We start from the raw sequence: 22,092 nt of genomic DNA on the forward strand, positions 1-22,092 counted from the left end.
GATTTGGCCGCTTTTCCGAGATCGCCGGCCATCTCCCGATTTATGTCAGAAAATGGCCAGCAATCACTTTCGAAAATGAGCTGGATAGTAACATAGTAGATGATGGCAGAAAAAGACCTGCACGGTCCATCCAGTCTGCTGAGGTGGAAGGAGGTGTTTCAGAGAGCTCTGCAGACTTCCAGTGGGAGGAGAGTGAGGCCTAACTCCCTCCCCAAGGATGTGGAGGGCCTCTGGGGAGCGTTCCCCAGGACAGGCCCAGGCCATGGGGCCTCTTGGGCTCAGGGACCAGAGGGTCAGGAAAAGCGGTCTCCTCCCTTGCAGTGCCGCAGGGAGGAGGGAAAGGAGCCCTGTGGATAGAAGAGGGCCAGACTCCAAGGGAGGAAGCCGGACTGGTACCCCCCTCGCGGCCGCACGACGTCCAGCAGGTGAGGGGGAGAGAGAGCTGGCGGAGACCCTAGAGAAGAGCTGGTCTGAGAAGGAAAGAGTGGTAATGGAGATCTGTCAAGAGGCCCTGCCGGAGGTGGAGGAGGAAAGCAGTGAGGATAGTGACGATCTAGAGGAGGAAGAGCTTGTGGACTACTGCCAGGATCCAGAGGACCCGGCCAGTGGCATAATTAAAGTGGTGAAGAGAATTAAAAGTACGGAGAAGGAGGTGGTGGACCTGGGGAAGCGAGTCAAAATGGCAAAAGCCCTGAGCAAGCTGGCCCCAGCAGAGCATCGCAAAACCTATATGAAAGAGGAAACCAGGCTGCTTAGGCTTCTCCAGAGAAAAGAACAGCTGCTGAGGGCCCTGAGGAAAGGCCCTGGAAATCCTCTGAGAGAACTCTATATCAACAGAGACAGGATGGCCTCGGGGGGACAGGCCCCGTCAGCCTCGGTACAGTGGAAGCAACAAACAGAGCAGGAAGGAATCAGCCCAGGCTTTGGACCCCAGAACATTGAAGCATCAGGGGAGCTGCCAGGAACTAGCACCCAAAATACATTGAAATTCATGCAATACCTTGCTAGTCAGTCAGGGCCTCTGCAGGCAGCTTCTGGAGTAAGCAGGACTGAAGGTGGGGCTGTGGAAGCCTCATTGAGAGCACCTGAGTGTGGGAGAACAGAACAGGAAAAAAACTTAAACACTAAGACTTTTCACATTGTTGAAACAGAGGCTGCAATTTCAGGAGAGAGACCTTTTTCCACAGAAGTGGTGGTGGAAGTTGAAACAGAGAACTTACCTGGAGAAGAGGAGGTTGTCCTGTTCCCATTGCCTGTAGTAAAAGCAGACGGCAAGGAAAAAATGCCTGGGAGGCCTCACCCACAAAGCTCTGAGGAGCAGGATGTTCCAGCCAATCAGCCTGCAGCAGGGCTAAGGACTGAAAGTGGAGATGTTCCTGCAGGGAGCTGCCTCTTAAAGGAGAATGCAGGAAGAAAAGCAGGTGAAGACAAGGAGTGGTTTTCCATAGAGAAAGCACAGGAGGCCACACAGTGTTCCCCACATAAAGGTTCAGAATGGCAAGGAACTGCGCTGCCGGGTGGCGGGATGCCATGCCCGCCCAGCACATTGGAGCAGGAGGCGCCAGCCAATCGGGCTGGAGGAGCAGGGATGGCCGCAGAGGAGAATGCTACAGCGCAGGAGGATTCCCCATGTTTGGGAGAGCGAGTGGTGCTGGAGTGCGGGAAGCCACTCTTACTTTGCAAAACGGCAGAGCAGGAAGTCCCAACGAAGCAGGACGCCAGAGGGGAGACCAGTTCCCAGGAAAACAGCGGGCCCGCACAGGGAAAGCTGGAGCAGCACGTTGCAAGGAGGGACCCAGCACAGAGAGCAGGTTCCGGGGGGGAAGGAGGGGGGGAGGAGCGGGAGGTGTTTGCCTTGCAGTGTGCGCCAGAAGGAAACTTGACTGGTACCTTTGACTTTGCAGTTGGCCAGGCTGCAGGGGTGCGAGCCAGGGGGGAGTGTTCGGGCCGGGAGGGGAGGGTTGGCTCGGTGGGCGGGGGAGGGGGTCAGGGGCATTGGGAGGGGAACAAGTATTTAGGGGAACCTGCTCTCACTGTCTCTAGCGAACGTTTTGAAGGGGACAATGGCAGGTTTTTTGCTGCAGGGGAAATGGTACAGAAGCACACTGTGAAGGCAGGGGATGTGCAAAGTCTGCTGACAGAAGGGAGAGAAGGGAGGGAGGCTGAGAGGGGAGGCAAGAGAGAGAGGGGGGGTACGGCGCAGCAGGAGCAGGGGGGTCTCAGTGCAGGAGATGGAGGAGGGGGACGGTGGGGGGGGTGCTCCATCCTTTGCGGCGGTAGTAGGTGGGAGGGGCGGGCGCAGGGGGAATGGGGGGGCAGGAAGCATTGGGGAAGGATGGGGGGGAGGGTGGGGGGGCCAGGTTCCCAAAAGGAGGAATGTGATTCAGTTAAGGTGGGTGGGGGAGGGGGGGATGCCAAGTAGGGATGAGGCCCTGAAGTTGGTCTTGGGTTTAGGATTTCTCCCAGAGGACCTCTATGCCTGTATCCACCCGGTGAATATCCCAGAGTATGATGTTAGTTTTCTGACCCAGCGAGGCATGGAGGTCTTCTGGGAGAAATACGAGGGGGTAAGGGGGAAAGGGGATTGGAGAAACTTTAGGGCCGTACCGATCAGCAGACCTGACCTGGTGCAGGTAACCCTGCTGGTCCGAAATGAATCCATTTCAGGGGCGGACCTGGCCTTCTGGCTACAGCGGTACGCAGAATTGCGTACCCCCTTGTCCAAACTCCCTGACCCCAGTAGGGTGTGGGCGGGAGGATGGTGTGCGCAGGTTAGGCTGAAGCAGGCAGGACACGTGACCCAGCACATTCCCTCCGCGGCGTTCATTGGCAGGGATCGGATCCTCTGCTTTTACAAGGGGCAGCCGCGGCAATGTCACAAGTGCGGGTCATTCAGACATTTTAGTATGTCGTGCCCAGTACGGCAGTGTGGGAAGTGCGGGTCTAAGGAGCATCCTACGGAGTCTTGTGCATCTATCCGGTGTAATTTGTGTGGGGGTCTGGGGCATGCATTCAGAGCTTGCCCTTGGGCCTCCCATAACGGGGGAGAGGAGGACATGGGAGGGGGCGGTCCAGTTCAGAGGGAGAGGGGGGGAGTGAATGTAGGGCGAGATCAGGTTCCCGGGGTGGGGGGGAAAGGAGCTGCGGAGGGACAGGGAGTGGGAGGTGGGGAAGGGTTGGGGGAAGGGCGGAAGCGGCAGGACGGGGCAGATGAGGGTTGGACGCGGGTGTCAAAAAAACAACGGAAGGTGACGGGGGTACGGGAGGAAGGGGGAGGGGAGGCAGGAATGGGGATAGAAGTAGAGAACAGATTTAGGGGATTGGAAGATGAGGAAGGGGGTGACGAACTGGCAGGAGAGGAAGGAGAGGATGGGATGAGCCGGCAGGATGGATTGGAAAGCATGGCAGACGCTGGAAAGGGAACAGCGGGTAAAAGGAAGAAGAAGAAGAGGGAGAAGGTTTGAGGGACGAAGAGGAGGAAATGGTAGTGGAGGAGGTCGGGGAGGTGGTGGGCAGATTGGGGGGGCTGAAGGGAGGGTGGGGGAGAAAAGGAGGGTAGGACAGGAGGCAGGGATGAAGGCAAGAGAGGAGAGGGAGGATGGGCTGGAGGCAGGATTGATGGAGGGGGTCGAAGAAGGGGCAGAAGGGGCGGGAGAGGAGGCAGGGGGGGGAGGGTCAGTGGACGACTCCCAAGAAGGAGGGAGGTGGGCGAAGAAAAGAGGAAGAAGGGGAGGAAGAAAGTAAGGAAAGGGGGGGGGCTTTTTGAGCTAGGGGTCCGGGACTGGGCGGACGAGGAAGGGGAGGGTGAAGGGGAAGGGATCCCTGGAGGTAGTATGGAGCAGAGGGAAGGTAGCCAGGAGGGCGGGGGGTATGGAACGGCACAATGATGGCTGGACTGCTGTTAACATTCGCCACACTTAATGTGGCTAGTGTCGCCTCCCAGAGGGCGAGATGCTTGGCGTTCGATGGCCTCTCTGCCGTGGCGGTGGACTGTTTTCTTCTGCAGGAGACCAGGCTGCGAACGCTGGAGGAGGTTCGGCGGGCAAAGCAGGCCTGGAGATGGGGGCCCTCTATTTGGGGTCTGGCAGGGGAACGGTATGGGGGGATAGGCATCCTCTTCAAAACATTTAAAGTAGAGATCCAGAGGGTGGTGGAGCTGGGAATTGGGAGGTGTCTGGTGTTAGATGTGAGATTGCGGGGGGTGGCTTTGCGGGTGATTAACATCTACGGGCCGCAAAGCAAACGGGGAAGGGCAGCACTGTTTGGGAAAATTCGGCCGTACCTTTACACCTCACGGCAGCTAGTTTGGGGGGGGGATTTTAACACAGTCCTGAGGAAGGAGGATAGGGGGAGGAGGGCGGCGCAAGTAGGTTACGATGGGGTACGGCTAGCAGGGATCATGAAGGGAGCGGGATTGGTGGACGCGCACATAGAGTTTGGTGGTGGGACGCAGGGTTTCACTTTTGCCCGGGGCACTTGTAGAAGTAGAATCGACCGGTTTTTAGTTCGGGGAGGGGCGTGTGGGAAGGCACCAAGGGTGGTAGAGGTTGATTTCTCAGACCACAAGATGGTGCTGGTCGAGCTGGGGGGAGGGGGGATTCACGGATTGGGGAAAGGATTGTGGCGTTTAAATCAGAAATGGTTGAGGGAGGGGGTGTTGTACCAGGAGTATTTGGAGTTTCTGGCAGACCAGGTATCCATTCAGGGTGTCTTCCCTTCCCTAGGGGACTGGTGGGAAGTTTTGAAACACCGCACCAGGGGGTTCTTTCTCCGTCAGGCGAGGAGGCAGGGGAGGGAGGTCACCCGGCTAGGAACTGCTCTGAGGAAGCGAAGGGACAATTTGATTTCCAGGGGAGGGAAGAGGGAGGACATTGAGGCCTTGCAGCAGGAGGTGGAACGGGTACAATACAATCGGTACTCTTCCCTCGTCTATGAGCGGGACTTCGGGAAGCTGCTCAGCCCGAACCCTTATGACTGCTGTAAGGAAAGAAGGGAGAGGAGGGTGGTAGAGGGGTTAAGGGATGAGGGGGGGACGCTCCAGCAGTCTAGGGAAGGTATCTTGCAGGTGGTGGGGACCCACTTTGGGCGGGCCTTTTTGGACCAACGGTTGGGGGAGGAGGCCATGGCGAGGTACATTGAGGAAACCCCAGGGGTGGGTAAGGGGGGGCCTCATCTTCGGGCCTTGCTGCGGCCGTGGACGCTGCGGGAGGTACAGGAGGCCATTGGGGCCTTGCGGCGCAGGACGGCGCCGGGGCCAGACGGACTCCCGGCAGAGTTCTACCAGCAGTTTAGGGATCAGTTGGCGCCAGTCTTGTTGGCAATCTGGGAGGCGGCACGAACAGGGGGATCCTTGCCTGAGTCGATGGGGGCATCAGCTTTGGTCCTTCTTAGCAAAGGCAAGGACCCCCAGGATGTGGCAAATTGGCGGCCGATTGCACTTCTGAACACCGACCGGAAGATCTTCGCTCACATGCTCCTTGCCCGCATGAGGAAGATCTCCGGGGAAGTGCTGGCAGCCCCGCAGGGGTGTGGGGTCCCGGGAAGGGGGGTGCTAGAGGCAGTGGCCTGGGTGAGGGAGGGCCTGGAACGTAGTCGGGTGGGAGAGGGCAGGCTGGTCGTGGCCTTGGACCAGGACAAGGCTTTCGACCGAGTGCAGTGGGGTTTTTTATGGAAGGTCCTAGACCACTATGGATTCCCGGGGGAATGGATCGCGCAACTTCAGTTATTGTATGCGGGGGCGCGATTCTTTCCCCTGGTGAATGGATGGAGGGGGGCGGAGGTGGGGATCTCGGCGGGGGTGCGGCAGGGGTGCCCGTTGAGCCCCCTGCTGTACGCTTTCGCCATTGATCCCCTGGTGAGGAGGCTGGAAGGGGGGGGGGAGGACGGGCTCAGAGGAGTGGAAGTAGGCAAAGGGAATGTGTTGCGAGTCATCGCCTATGCGGACGATATCACCGTCTGGGTGGCGGATCGCAGGGAGGGGAGGAGGCTGCAGGAGACCCTTGCAGCATACTCCCAGGCTTCGGGGTCTCGGGTAAACCTGGGCAAGAGCACCAGCTTGTGGGTGGGGCCAGAGGGACGGCGGTTTAATTTAGGTGGAGGGTTCCCGGATGGGATAGAGAAAATGAGGGTTTTGGGAGTGTATTTTGGGGGAGGGGATTACGGGCGGGAAAATTGGGAACAAAGGATAGCGGAGGCGAGGGAGAAGGTGGACCGCTGGAAGGGGTGGCGGATGCCCATGGAGGACCGGGTCCGGTTGCTGAAGAGCCAGGTGGTCCCCATGTTCCTGTTCCTGAGCTACATCTGTCTCCTGCCGGAACGCTGTTTCACGGCAATTTACAGCGTGTTCTTTCAACTCCTGTGGGGGAACAGGATGAACCCAGTTCGACGTAATTTCACTTACCGGTCGCGGGAGGAAGGGGGGGTGGGAATGGTAAACCCAGTCTTGCTATTCTCCTCCCTCTTCATCCAGTTTAACCTGGGGCGGGCGGGGGGTCTGAATGCCCCAGGATGGGTACACAGTGTTGTCCAGTGGTGGGAGGGATTTTGGGGTCCTTGGTTGGGGGGAGGTAGGGTGGGACGGTTGCGGAAAGGGTTCCCGGAGGGGGTAGGCTACTATAAATCTTTGGTAAAGCTGGTTCGGCTGTGGGACATTACATGGGAGGAAGTTAGGGCAGGACAGAGGGAGATCTGGGTGGAGCGGGTTCGCTCCCAACGCTTCTCCTCTCCCCTGGCTCTTAGGGATGCTCCGGAGCCCGTGCTGAGGCAGGGCCTGCGGTTTATTTCATCCAAACGCATCCCACACAAGTACAGGGACATTGCTTGGCTGTCCCTACATGGCAGGTTGTATGTTAGGGCAAACCTTCGGTGTAGGAACCAGCAGGACCGAGACTGCCCGAGGGGGGAGTGTGCTGGCCGGCTGGAGACCATGGACCACTTCCTGAAGGAGTGTCCATTCTCCATAGCGGTTTGCCGGAGAGTGGCTGCCTTGCTGGCCATCCCCAGCTTCACGTCCTACACCTATGCGGACTGGGTGTATGGGAGGCAGGGGGAGACGGGGCGGCTAGAGCCAGGTACCGCCTTTCTAATCTCAGTTATCATCAGATACTGCCTATGGATGGCTCGCTGCGGGGTGTCCCTGGGCCAGGAGTGCAGGTCTGCTGAGCAGGTCTCCTGGGACGTTGTCCGAGCTGTCCAGGAAGTGGCCCGATGGGAACGGGTGGAGGTGGGGGTAAAGACCTTTGGGGTTTGGTGGAAGCATGTACGCTTGAAGTTGAGTTGAATGTTTGGGGGGGGGGGGTTGGGGGGGATGGTTTTTTGTGTAAAATTTGCATTTTTGTATAAAAGTATAGAGGGGCTGGCTTTATAACTGCACAGTGTAATGTATTGAAATTTGATTTTCCGCTTTCATTTAATAAAGGAATTCTCCAGTCTGCCCAACAAGATAAACTCATATGTGCTATTTTTTGTGTATACCCTACCTTGATTTGTACCTGTCCTCTTCAGGGCACAGACCGTATAAGTCTGCCCAGCACTATCCCCGCCTCCCAACCACCAGCCCCGCCTCCCACCACCGGCTCTGGCACAGACCGTATAAGTCTGCCCAGCACTATCCCCGCTTCCAAACCACCAGTCCCGCCTCCCACCACCGGCTCTGGCACAGACCATATAAGTCTGCCCAGCATTATCCCCGCCTCCCACCACCAGCTCTGCCACCCAATCTCGGCTAAGCTCCTGAGGATCCATTCCTAAAAGAACAGGATTCCTTATGTTTATCCCACGCATGTTTGAATTCCGTTACCGTTTTCATCTCCACCACCTCCCGTGGGAGGGCATTCCAAGCATCCACTACTCTCTCCATGAAAAAATACTTCCTGACATTTTTCTTGAGTCTGCCCCCCTTCAATCTCATTTCATGTCCTCTCGTTCTACTGCCTTCGCATCTCCGGAAAAGGTTAGTTTGCGGATGAATACCTTTCAAATACAGTATTTGAACGTCTGTATCACATCACCCCTGTTTCTCCTTTCCTCCAGAGTATACATGTTCAGGTCAGCAAGTCTCTCCTCATACGTCTTGTAACGCAAATCCCATACCATTCTCGTAGCTTTTCTTTGCACCGCTTCAATTCTTTTTATATCCTTAGCAAGATACGTCCTCCAAAACTGAACACAATACTCCAGGTGGGGCCTCACCAACAACTTATACAGGGGTATCTACACCCCCTTTCTTCTGCTGGTCACACCTCTCTCTATACAGCCTAGCAACCTTCTAGCTACGGCCACCGCCTTGTCACACTGTTTCGTCGCCTTCAAATCCTCAGATACTATCACCCCAAGATCCCTCTCCCCGTCTGTACATATCAGACTCTCACCGCCTAACACATACGTCTCCCGTGGATTTCTACTCCCTAAGTGCATCACTTTGCATTTCTTTGCATTGAATTTTAATTGCCAAACTTTAGACCAACTCAATGGTCCAACTCATCTAAGTAGTGATTTAGAAAAACTACTATTTATTTATTTTTTGCTCACACCTTTTTCAGTAGTAGCTCAAGGTGAGTTAAATTCAAGTACTCTGGATATTTCTGTGTCCCAGGAGGGCTCACAATCTAAGGCCCTCATGATCAAAAGCAAACTCCGGTGCTAGAGGCTGTTAACGCCATACTAGTGCCAGAATGTGCAGCCGACCCATGATCAGAGACCTCGAGCGCCTGAAACAGCGCACTCAAGGGCTCTCAGCATAAGTAGCATGCAAATGCATGCTAAACAGGGCTTCTAGCGCAATTAGCTTGCAAATGCATGCTAATCGGCGCTTAACGCATTCATCCCCAATGATCAGCGACCAGCGCGCCAAAGATTGGGTCGCTGGCCGCAGCAAAATCAACGCCAGCTCCGAGCTGGCGTTAGATTTTGCGGATCATTGGGGAGGAATGGTGAGCCCTGTCCAGCATGCAGTTGCATGCTGGCAGGCCTCCCTTCCCCCCCAAAGCAAACGCGAATGGGGGGCTGGAGGTCCGGTGGACCTCTGGTCCCCCCGATGATCCCCCCTCCATGTTCACAGAGGGCTGGAGATCTGCTGGGTCTCCAGCACCCCCACCCCCTGAATCCACAGAAATCCAAGTGGCCACCTCCCAAAAAACACTGTCCTACCCTCCCACCCAGCGACGGGGGGGGGGGGGGCTGGAGGATCGGTGGGTCTCCAGCCCCCCAAACCCCCACAAATTGTTGATTGGCCGTCTCTGGCCAAAGGATCGCCCACCCCAACTCCTCCCCCCCAGTGTTCTACTTAGATTCCCTGGTGGTCTGTGGTGTGGTGTGGTGAACCCCCCCCCCTCCCGACCCCCCTACCTTTTGTTGGAGGAGGGACGCAGCCTGCTTGCCACCCTCCTCTTCTAGTCAGTCGACGCCCAGCCCCGCCCATTGCATCCTGGGATGCGCTGGGCGGGGCTACAGACCATGTAAGGAAGCGAGTCCCTTATATGGTCTGTAGCCCCACCCAGCGCACCCCAGGATGCAATGGGCGGGGCTGGGCGCCGCCATTTTGGGCGTCGACTGACTAGAAGAGGAGGGAGGTAGGGAGGCTGTGTCCCTCCTCCAACAAAAGGTAGGGGGGTCAGGAGGGGGGGTTCACCACACCAGACCACACCACACCACACCACACCACACACCACCAGGGAATCTAAGTAGAACGCTGGGGGGGAGGAGTTGGGGTGGGCTGGAGGTCCACCGGACCTCCAGCCCCCACCCCCGTCAATACATCACCGTGTGGGCGATCCTTTGGCCGGAGGCAGCCAATCAACGATTTGTGGGGGTTTGGGGGCTGGAGACCCACCGATCCTCCAGCCCCCCCCCCCCCCCGGCCCTGGGGGGGAGGGTAGGACAGCGTTTTTCGAGAGGTGGCCACTTGGATTTCAGTGGGTTCAGGGGGTGGGGGTGCTGGAGACCCACCGGATCTCCAGCCCTCCGTGAACATGGGGGGGGGGATCGTGGGGGGGGGATCGTGGGGGGGGACCGGAGGTCCACCGGACCTCCAGCCCCCACCCCCCATCGCTGGGTGGGAGGGTGGGAGGGTGGGAGATGGTTTGCCCGGTGGCGGCAGCTTCGTTGTTCGGGCCTCGGCAGGCTGTTTGACAAGTTTGGGCTTTTGACAGCCCAGACCTGTCAAACAAGTGCGGGAGGATTGTGCTGAGCGCATGCTCCGCACAATTCTCCCGCACTAAAACATGATAATCAAAGATAATAGCGCTGCTTAGATTTGCATGCATTATCTTTGATTAGCGATGCAGAAAAGCCCTGCGCTGTCCCGGCGCTATTTGGAACAGCGTGGGGCTTTTGATCATCTGGGCCTAAGTTTGTACCTGAGGCAATGGAGTGTTAAGTGACTTGCCCAAGATCACAAGGAGCAGCAGCGGGATTTGAACCAGCCACCTCTGGATTGCAAGACGGGTGCTCTAACCACTAGGCCACTCCTCCACTACTAGTTACACATGTATGTCTGCAGCATGCATGGTTTTCAAAGGGGTGAGCCTAACAAGTATGGGCCCAATATTTAAAATGATTTAAATGGTCAGGAGAGGCTCTCGGCTGTTTTAAATCGACTGTCCAGGGCTAACTGGGCACATTCAGTGGCACTTAACCCGATGCTGCTTTTAAAAATGTCTGGTTAGTACCCAAGCCAAAACTGGCTGCTAATGAGGGTGTTCCAGGGGCAGACTCAGCACTTGGCCAGTTAAGTGCCGATTATTCAGTCACCACATAAACAGGACTGCATAAATGTCAGTTCAGTATTTATGCGGTTCACCATAGCCTGTTAAGTGCTGATTATTGCACTTAACTGGCTATTTGCGACACCTCCTATACCTGGACATGGCCCATCATTGAAATTCTGGGGATTACGGCAGCAGCAGTTAGCCAAACGCTGATCGCCACTGGCTGAATATCAGGTCCTATGGACTAGATTCTATATATGGTGCTGAAAATATTTCCACCTAGGCGTCAGTGGCATAGCTATAGGGGGGCCAGGGTCCCCGTAGATTTGGCCCTGGATCCCCCTGCCGGCGACCCGCCCAACCCCCCCCCCTCCTGCCACCAACCCGTCGTCGCCGTCACCTGCCTTTGCTGGCGGGGGACCCCAACCCCTGCCAGCCGAGGTCCTCTTCTGCTCGCAAAAGGCTTCCTTCTGTTTCTGACATCCTGCACGTACAATGTGCAGGACGTCAGAAACAGAAGGAAGGCTTTTGCGAGCAGAAGAGGACCTTGGCTGGCGGGGTTTGGGGTCCACCGCTAGCAAAGGCAGGCGACGACGGGTTGGCGGCGGGAGGGGGGTTGAGAGGGTTGGTGGCAGGGGGAGGCAAAGTCGGCAATGGCGGGGTGGGGGTGGGTGGGTGTTGGCAATGGCGGAGGAGGGGGTGTCGGCGCCACCGGGGGGGGGCTAAAATGTGCCCCCTCACCTCGGGCTCTGGACTCCCCTCCTGCCGAAGTCTGGCTACGCCCTTGCTACATGTATTCTGTAAACTGTGCCTAGATTTAGGCAGTGGCATAGCTAGGTGGGGCACCAGGGGAGCGACTGCTCCCCAAAATGGACTTCCGGCGGTGCCAGCGCCTATTTTTCAGGCTGTCTGTCATATCTATGCAGAGTGCATGCAAGCGCTGCTCCACGCCCCCTTGCCTCAAAACCTGACTATGCTTCTGAATTTAGGTACATTTTATAGAATATATCTAGCTGGTTTATAGAATATACCTAGCGGCCATGCCTGCATCTAACTCTAGGCACGTCCATTTACGCCAAGTAAAACTTGGTGTAAATACTGGTGCCTAAGTTAGGCACGAAGCAGAGGTATTCTGTAGCCCTACACGTGGATTTTTGGAACACCCATGGTCTGCCCATTCTATGCCCCCTTTTTGACAGCGCCTTGAGAAGAACAAATATAGCAGATGAGCCTCTGGACACGGGCTTACATAATGCATCAGCGCTGGGGATGTCACTTGACTAAGACAGCCTTCAGTGCGTAGCAGTAACCCCCGTAGGGGAGTGGAAGACCTATTACAGTCACTCATGCAGGTAAAGCAGAATAACAGAGAATAAAATGTTGCAAGTAGTTTCCTAATATAGTAGATGAGCCTCCAACATGGGCTTATGTAATGCATCACGTGACTAGGACAGCCTTCAGTGCGTAGCAGTAACCCCTGTAGGGGAGCAGAACACCTATAACACAAATACAAACAGTCACTGGTGCAGGTAAAGCAGAATAACAGAGAGGAAGGACTATGAGATCTTGAAATCTAAGAGAAGCATCAGTAAGGCAAAGAAGGTGGACAATAGCAGAGTAGAATATGCAATGGAGGAGGCAGTAAGTTTAGGCAGATGCACTAAAGCTTAATGAGCCTTTAATGACCCTCCAACGAGGAAATTTTGATCCGTTGCATGCATCAAAGGGCTTTTACCGAGGAAGCTAGCAGCTAATGAAAATGGAATGGAGATGAGCAATTAGTGTAAAAACCCCATTGAAACGAGATGCAGTAACCTTTTCCAATTGCCTTTACGCAGGAAAAAGGCAAGAAATCTAACGAGAGGTCTGGACCTCTCGTTAGGACAGCTCTGTGCCAGGAAAAATCGTAAAGTGAAAAAATAAACAAACTTTGAGCCAATCCCAGCGCATTAGCAGAGCTAAAAGCCAGGGCCATGCCTAGGGTCTCTGGCGCCCCCCTGCAGCCTATCAGTTGGCGCCCCCCCCCTGCAGACTATCAGTTGGCGGCGGCGGCGGCGCCCTCCCCCCCCCCCCCCCGTGAAAATGATCGCTCACCACTTGCCACACTGACAGGAATTGTCAGCAATATTCTTAGAAACAAATTGCTATACATTGCAAAATAAGATAGCAGATGTAAATTCTCAAAGTGGACATATTCCAAACACTAAAATGAAAATAAAATGATTTTTTTTCTACCTTTGTTGTCTGGTGACTTTCTTTTTCTGATCATGCTGGCCCAGTATCTGATTCTGCTGCTATCTGTCCTCTTAACTCCGTTTCCAGGGCTTCCTTTCCATTTATTTCTTTCCTTTCCTCCTTTCTTCTTCATTTCTGTTCCTCAGCTTCTGCCTATTTTCTTCATCCATGTGCAGTTTTTCTCCTCTCTTCCTTTTCCCTCATTTCATCTCCTTCATCTCTCTTCCCTCCCCTCTATGTCCAGCAATTTCTCCTCTCTCCCTGAGCCCTGCCCTCCCAATCCATGCCCATCCATGCTCCTCTGTCCCCTGCCGCCTTCATTCATCCTTTTCCAGCAATTCCCCTCTCTCCCTGAGCCCTGCCCTCCCAATCCATGCCCATCCATGCTCCTCTGTCCCCTGCCCCTCCATTCATCCCTTTCCAGCAATTCCCCTCTCTCCCTGAGCCCTGCCTTCCCAATCCATATCCATCCATGCCCATCTGTCCCCTCCATTCATCCCTATCCAGCAATTCCCCTCTCCCTGCCCTCCCAATCCATGCTCATCTATGCTCCTCTGTCCCCTGCCCCCTCCATTCATCCCTTTCCAGCAATTCCCCTCTCTCCCTGAGCCCTGCCTTCCCAATCCATGCCCATCCATGCTCCTCTGTCCCCTGCCCCCTCCATTCATCCCTTTCCAGCAATTCCCCTCTCTCCCTGAGCCCTGCCCTCCCAATCCATTCCCATCCATGCTCCTCTGTCCCCTGCCCCATCCATTCATCCTTTTCCAGCAATTCCCCTCTCTCCCTTCCATGACCCCCCTCGCATCCATGCTCCTCTCTCTCCCATGTCCGAGCCTGGCCCGCCCTCTTCTCCCCCCCTTCGCATCCATGCCCCCCCCCTTCGCATCCTTGCTGTCGTTTCTCCTCTGCCCTCCCTCTCCCATTGTTCAACTGCCCACCCTCTTCTCTTCCCCCAACATCCCTTTTCTTTTTAAATTTACCTCCGTGGCGGCGGTTCCGGCAGCGCAGCGTCAGGGAAAGAGGCGGCGCTCCCGACGTCTAGCCTTCCCTTCGCTGTGTTCCGCCTTCTTCTGACGTCATCCTTGACGTCAGAAGAAGGCGGAACACAGCGAAGGGAAGGCTAGAGACGTCGGGAGCGCCGCCTCCTTCCCTGACGCTGCGCTGCCGGAACCGCCACCACGGAGGTAAATTTAAAAAGAAAAAAAAAGAAAAGGGATGTTGGGGGAGGGCAAGCGAGGTGAGCATGGTGCGGCGGCGCCCCCCAGATGGAAGCGCCCCCCTGCCATGCTTACCTCGCTTACCGGGTTAGCACGGCCCTGCTAAAAGCGCTGTGATTGGTCAAAAGGACGTTGCATTACATATGTCCAAAAGAGCTGTGTTTGAGCTTAAAGAAAACGTGTCATAAAACACATCAAATTTAAAAAATAAAAAAAGGATCGGGAGGGGGTAAGGGCGTTCATCAGGAGCGTCCTGTATGGACAGCCATGCCCCCCCCCCCGCTGCTCCCCACTGTCCGCCACTTCCCCCCCCCCCCCCACGAAAAAGCGAAATTCTAGCAGCCCCGGTCCCCCTCCCTTCCTGTTCTTCTGTTTTGCAAAAGCTAGCTCCGCCTCCCATCATTCCTCCGCCCCGTGCACCCCCCCCCCCCCGCTGCTCCCCTCCTCATCCTTTGTTTTTGTATTTTGCTGACCGTGTAGCCACTTGTATGTGTTGTGGCTTTTTTGTTTGTTTGTTTTGACATTTGCAGCATGCGCAGAGCAGCCAGCAAAACACTTGGCTGCTCTGCGCATGATTTAGGGGCCGATTACTGACGTGTATTGTGATTCCTTGATACATTGTACGTTTCAATACCGATCTGAGCATGTGTGTTTTTTTTTTTTTGGTGCATTCTTCGTTTTTTAAAAATCGTTAGGGACTTTAACGATTTAGATTTGTTAACGTTTGGTTGATGCATCTGCCTTGACCTTATCAAGCAGTAGAGAACTTTGCTGGGCGGTAAATGCGAGGACATAATGCACACGCCCCAACAGTTACCACCCAACCTTGACACTGTCCATGCATTAAATTCTGCTGTTAAAGCAAGGTAAGTACAAAAATGTACCACATTTTAGTAAAGGGGCCATTCTGTATGTCAGAAGTCTGTTTTTTTTTTTTTAAATGTATTTCCTTCATACTTCAGTGTTCTGTGGAATGTAATTTTTGAAAAGATAAATTAGTTTTGGTTATTTTTTGAGTGGGAACCAGTTTGTCAAACAAAATTCAGGTGAGAACTAAAACCATACTTGGAGGATGTAATGGCACAATTTGACAAATTGTAGAGTAGCAAATCTCCTGAACCAGATAGTATTCATCCCAAAGTACTGATAGAATTGAAAATTTAACTTGCAGAACTATTGTTCGTAATATGTAATTTATCTTTTAAAATCAAGCATGGTACTGGAAGATTGGAGGGTGGTACTGGAAGAGTGGAGGGTGGCCAATGTAACGCCGATTTTTAAAAAAGATTCCAGAGATGATCCAGGAAATTATAGATCGGTGAGCCTGACGTCGATGCCAGGCAAAATGGTAGAGACTGTTATAAAGAACAAAATTACAGAGCATATTCAAAAGCATGGATTAATGAGACAAAGCCAACGTGGATTTATTAAAGGGAAATCAATCTATTACATTTCTTTGAACAAACATGTGGATAAAGGTGAGCTGGTCGATATTGTGTATCTGGATTTTCAAAAGGCGTTTGACAAAGTACCTCATGAAAGACTCCAGAGGAAATTGGAGAGTCATGGGATAGGAGGTAGTGTCCTATTGTGGACTAAAAACTGGTTAAAAGATAGAAAACAAAGAGAAGGGTTAAATGGTCAGTATTCTCAATGGAGAAGGTTAAATAGTGGGGTTCCCCAGGGGTCTGTGTTGGAACTGCTGTTTTTTTAAACATATTTATAAATGATCTAGAGATGGGAGTAACTAGTGAGGTAATTACATTTGCTGATGACACAAAGTTATTTAAAGTTGTTAAATCACAAGAGGATTGTGAAAAATTACAAGAGTCCGGACGTTAAGAGACTACGCATCTAAATGGCAGATGACGTTTAATGTGAGCAAGTGCAAAGTGATGCATGTGGGAAAGAGGAACCCAAATTATAGCAACATAATGCAAGGTTCCACATTAGGAGTCACCGACCAGGAAAGGGACCTAGGCATCATCGTTGATACTAGGACTAGGAGGCATGCAATGAAGCTACTGTTATGGCTGGAAATGTGAGCCCTTGTGCCCCGACTGAGCACGGCGAAGATGGAGTGATGCCGCACTCCATCAGGCAGCCAGTCAACCCCTAGCTTCACCTGGGAAGCGACCGCCGTTCCCTGAGAGTTGAGCCCTCAGGTGCGGGCAGCCACCAGGACTTCTGGAACCGGTGGGGTTGCACGGCCACCGACCCGACAGGCGAGAGCAAACACAGTCCAGGAACAAAGGGGTCAGCAGTGCAGCGAGTAATCAGGAAACAGTCCGAGGTCTGGGCAGGCAGCAACACATCGCGAAGTCAAGAAACAATCCAAGGTCTGGTACACAGGAAAACACTGGAACAAGGTAGCCGTCCAGGAACACTGGACGAGAACCATGACCTCTATGCAGCAGAAGCCGAAGCATGGAAGGACTGGAAGCAGGGCTTTAAATAGTACAGGAATTAGGCTCAACCATGTGCAGCTGTTCCAAGATGGCTGCCCCCCCCCCACCCCATCATAGGAGATGCTCTAAGCCCAAATATGGGCTTCCTTCCTGAAGCAGCTCAGCTCCAAGATGGCTGCCACCACCTGAGACGCCCATCACCAAGATGGCCGCCCTAACCTGGAGATACCCACATCCAAGATGGCCACCGCATCCTCGAATGCCCATACCCGCCCATACCCTTTGCAAGCAGAGTGTAGCAGAGCGTAACAGCTACAAAGTAGTAAATTTAAAACGAATTGGAGAACATTTTTCTTCACTCAACGTGTAATTAAACTATTAAACTCTGGAATTTGTTGCCAGAGAATGTAGTAAAAGCATTTAGCTTAGCAGGGTTTAAAAAAGGTTTGGCTGACTTCCTGAAGGAAAAGTCCATAGACCATTATTAAAATGGTCTTGGGGAAAAGCCACTGCTTATTTCTAGGATAAGCAGCATAAAATGTATTGTACTTTTTTGGGATCTTGCCAGGTACTTGCCAGGTACTTGTGACCTGGTTTGGCCATTGTTGGAAACAGGATGCTGAGCTTGATGAACCTTCGGTCTGTCCCAGTATGGCAATACTTATGTACTAAGCAGCAGACACCCTGTCAACCTCCACCAGCTGTCTCCACCCCTATCCCCTTCAAGCAGGCTCTACCCACCTCTCTAGTTTTCATTTTTTCTCTGGACGTTTGCCTGCTTTCTTACAGCACACATAGCTCAAACTAACTGAGGTACAGATATTAAACAGAATAATTGTTATGGAGGTATGCCAGCAGCAAGTTCGAAGAAAAGGTGGGGGAGATCGTGCACTGAGGATTCAGGGAGCCACACTTAGGGTTGATAGGGGCTGCCACTTGCCCCCAGGCCTTTCAGTGAAGAATGCTACTGTATGATTGAGGCAGACCATATTTCAGTTTCAGATTCAACACCAAAACAGACCCAAACTCCAGGTTTGGGTTTCAGCCGAAAATGCCTGTGCAGGACGTCAGACTCAGAAACTTGCGCCGGAAGAAGAGGACCTCGGCTGGCGGGGGTTGGGGGTCCCCTGCCAGCAAAGGTAGGCGGCGGCGGGGGAGGTTTGGCGGCGGGAGGGAGGTCGAGAGGGTCGGCAGGGGGGGGGGGTCAAAGTTGGTGGTGGTGGTGGCGGCGGCGGCAGGGGGGGTCGGCAATGGCGGGGGGGGGGGGGGTCGGCAGCACCGGGGGGGCTAAAATGTGCCCCCTCACCTCGGGCTCTGGACCCCCCTCCCACCAAAGTCTGGCTACGCCCCTGGCAGGAGCCCTCAGTGGGTAGTAGCAACTACCCCCAAAATGGCCACATGGCATGTGCTTCACTTGCTGCACAGCTATTTCCTCAAAAAAGAAAGAACTACCCTTTACCCAATGCAGTAGAAGGGGCCCTATGTGCTTCAAAATATGGACTTTGAAACAGTTCCATAACTAAAGTGTTGCAATAACATCCCACAAACTGTACTACTCAGTGTGTTTTTTCTAGAGAAAAGGTGCCGGTACTCAAATGCCAGGCCACTCTTCAGTGGTGGGGTGATCATTCAGGGACCCACCCCACAATAGCCAGACCCTCTGCAGGCTGCAATCAGTCACATAATCTATGACAAGGCAGAATTGTTGTATAGAGCCCGAGCTCTTTCATTAAAACTTGGGGACAATGGGTCAATTTTAGCAGACAGTGTAAAAGGTGCCGGTACTCAGTACCCCCTCAAAAAAAGCCCTGGTACTACTCAACCTAAGTGAAAAAAAAAAAAAACAAGACAAGACAAAAGAGCAACTAAAATATCAATAATAAAAGAGAAAGGTGAGCAAATAGAAAAACATCTGCAATGCTTAAGGTTTGTTTTGTTTTGTTCTTTCCCCACACCCCCACCCTAAATGTTTTGTTCTTGGTGGTAACTGATCTAGAATAGGAAGAGGAACCCAAACTATAGCTATGTGATGCAAGATTCCACATTAGTAGTCACCACCCAAGAAAAGGATTTAGGTATCGTCAGTGATATGTTGAAACCTTCTGCTCAGTGTGCAGTGGCGGCTAAGAAAGCAAATAGAATGTTAGGAATTATTAGTAAAGGAATGGAAAACAAAAATGAGAATGTTATAATGCCTTTGTATTGCTCCATGGTGCGACCACATCTCAAATACTGTGCAATTCTGGTCACCACAACTCAAAAAAGATATAGTGAAATTGAAGGGCGATGAAAATGATAAAGGGAATGAGATGACTTCCCTATGAGGAAAGAGACTAGGGCTCTTCAGATTGGAGAAGAGATGGCTGAGGGGAGATGTGTTAGAGGTCTATAAAATACTTCTCCTTCTTACCTACAAATGCACTCAGAGGCAGATGCAGCAACCAAACGTAAAAAAATCTAAATCGTTAAAGTCCCTAACGATTTGAAAATAACGAAAAATGCACCAAAAAAAAAAGTCACACATGCTGAGATCGGTATTGAAACGTACAATGTACCAAAGAATCACAATACACATCGTTAATCGGCCCCCAAATCATGCGCAGAGCAGCCAAGCGTTATGTTAGCTGCTCTGCGCATGCCACAAACAGTCAAAACACAGTCAAATCACAAGCACATGGCTCCCAAATCAAATCAAAACAAAAATAAAAAAAAAGGGTCGGGAGGGGGCAAGGGCGCTCATCAGGAGCGTCCTGTACGGACGGCCTTGCCCCCCCCCCCCGCTGCTCGCCACTTTCCGCCGCTCCCCCCACCCGAAAAGCAAAATGCTAGCTGCCCCGGTCCCCCTCCCTTCCTCACTACTCTCTCACTTCAGCTCCGCCTCCCGACATCCTCCGTCCTGTGCCCCGCCCCCTTTTGGGGTCGCCGCCGCCATTCCCCTCTTCCATCGGGCCCCCCTCCCTCTTACCGGGCCCGTGCAGCGCCTCTCTCCTCTGTCCGAAGGCGCTGCACGGGCAAGAAGAAAGCTGATGGCTGCCTTCGCCCAGCTTCGATGGCGCGTCTGTCTCCTGCTGGGCCCGCCCCTGTCTGACGTCAGACAGGGGCGGGCCCAGCAGGAGAAAGACGCGCCATCGAAGCTGGGCGAAGGCAGCCATCAGCTTTCTTCTTGCCCGTGCAGCGCCTTCGGACAGAGGAGAGAGGCGCTGCACGGGCCCGGTAAGAGGGAGGGGGGCCCGAGGGAAGAGGGGAATGGCGGCGACGACCCCAAAAGAGGGCGGGGCACAGGCCGGAGGATGTCGGGAGGCGGAGCTGAGGTGAGAGAGTAGTGAGGAAGGGAGGGGGCAGGGGCTGCTCGAATTTTGCTTTTTCGGGGTGGGGGGAGCGGCGGAAAGTGGCGAGCAGCGGGGGGGGGGGGCAAGGCCGTCCGTACAGGACGCTCCTGATGAGCGCCCTTGCCCCCTCCCGATCCTTTTTTTATTTTATTTATTTTTGTTTTTCTGACGTCCTTTGGACCATCACAGCGCTTTTAGCTCTGCTAATGCGCTGGGATTGGCTCAAAGTTTGTTTATTTTTTCTCTTAATGATTTTTCCTGCCACAGAGCTGACCTAACGAGTGGTCCAGACCTCTCGTTAGTTTTCCTGCCTTTTTCCTGCGTAAAGGCAATCGGAAAAGGTTAGTGCATGTCGTTTCAATGGGGTTTTCACACTAATTGCTCATCTCCATTCCGTTTTCGTTAGCTGCTGGCTTCCTCGGTAAAAGCCCTTTGATGCATGCAACGGATCAAATTTTCCTCGTTGGAGAGTCATTAAAGGCTCATTTAGCTTTAGTGCATCTGCCTCTCAGTCTGCAGCCCCTCATTACCTCTCTATCCTCATTTCCCCTTACGTTCCTGCCCGTAACCTCAGCTCACAGGACAAATCCCTCCTCTCAGTACCCTTCTCCACCACCGCCAACTCCAGGCTCCGCTCATTCTGCCTCACCTCACCCTATGCTTGGAATAAACTTCCTGAGCCCTTACGCCAAGCCCCCTCCCTACCCATCTTCAAATCCTTGCTCAAAGCCCACCTCTTCAATGTTGCTTTCGGCACCTAACCTTTATACCTTTCAGGAAATCTAGACTGCCCCTATTTGACTGACTGTACATTTGTCCTTTAGATTGTAAGCTCCTTTGAGCAGGGACTGTCCTTCTATGTTAAATTGTACAGCACTGCGTAACCCTAGTAGCGCTTTAGAAATGTCAAGTAGTAGTAGTAGTATAAAATACTGAGTGGAGTGGAAAGGATCCTTTAATCGTATCAAAAAAAAGAAGGTGGCTGCACATCAACCTTAAGATCGCAGCTTCATGGTGGGCTTATGCATTAACACACACACAAAAACAAACAAAACCTGAAATGTAAGGGCACTGGAAAGAAACCTTTCATTTTCTGTGTGTAGCGGTCTGCTTTGGGAACGGAGAGGCTGACGGTATGCGTCTGTGTCTAGCATGGAGCAGCCAAGATAATGGGGCAATCCCATTAGCCTGTGTCTGTTTGTGAAAGTTCTCGGCAAGGTTCTTTCTTGCTATGCAGTTATGAGTATACGGATTTTTTTGTTGAAGTCAAGGCCTGGTAAAGCAAAACATTTCTTGTGATCTCTTTTAGGTCCCAATTCACGCAGCTACAGATTTGCAGCTGGGGCGTACATTCTCTCAAGGCATCAGTGTGGTGCTGCAGGAATCTTAAGTAGGCTGTATTTTTCATCAGGAATAAACAGGAGATTATCTTCTGTGGGTTGCTGGGATGGGGATGGCCTATTTTCAATAGAACTCCTTAGAGGCTGCTGGTTGAGTCAGGACCAGTGCGTAGTACAAAGCTCCATGATTTTTGTTTAGTCTTAGTAGTTTATTGAAATTATAAAGTGAACGTTACAAAGAGAAAATAATATACAACAAATTTAACAAAGTTGCTTTTGCCGAACATTGTGTACGATCATGATTAATCATGTAATTAATAATACATATATAGAATACACTTAATAAGAGTACGGGAAGTGACTTTGGGGCCCTTTACTAAAGGGTTGGTGCGCACCAATAGGCTTGCCATGCCCCAATCTGGAAGTACCACCAGGCTACCGCAGTAGCCCAGCAGTAATTCTGCTCCCAGCGTGGAAATTTATTTCCATAATTTTACCGCTGGGGTTACCCAGCAGTAATTGGGCAATGCCGCATGCTGCCCAGTTACCACCGGGTTAGCGCAGGAGCCCTTACCGCCACCTCAATGGGTGGAGGTAAATGCTCCCCCATGAAATGGCCATGTGGTAAGTGCCAACTAACTGCACAGCCATTTCTTTTTTCAGCCTTTTTACCCACTGCGGTAAAAGGAGCCTCGCCACATGGCAAAAACACACGCTGCCATTAGCGCAGGGCCTCTTTTACCGCAGCTTGGTAAAAGGAAAGAAATATTAGGGAACTTTAGATATGTAAGCTTTCGGAGCAGACCATTTTGTAAGGGATTTAGAAGTAATCTTTGAATTTTTTTTTAGCTAAATGC

The 22,092-nt window shown here is 52.8% G+C and overlaps 1 long non-coding RNA gene across 1 annotated transcript; it reads left to right on the plus strand.

The window, feature by feature from the left end:
- The first annotated feature begins 8,941 nt into the window (after positions 1-8,941).
- On the plus strand, positions 8,942-21,778 carry LOC115479582. Its single transcript, XR_003943719.1, has 4 exons — positions 8,942-8,951; positions 14,639-14,644; positions 21,235-21,241; positions 21,706-21,778. It is a non-coding gene; the product is annotated as an uncharacterized LOC115479582 (long non-coding RNA).
- Positions 21,779-22,092: the final 314 nt, after the last annotated feature.

The sequence above is a fragment of the Microcaecilia unicolor genome, chromosome 11, assembly GCF_901765095.1.
Source record: "Microcaecilia unicolor chromosome 11, aMicUni1.1, whole genome shotgun sequence".
Taxonomy (NCBI): Eukaryota; Metazoa; Chordata; class Amphibia; order Gymnophiona; family Siphonopidae; genus Microcaecilia; species Microcaecilia unicolor.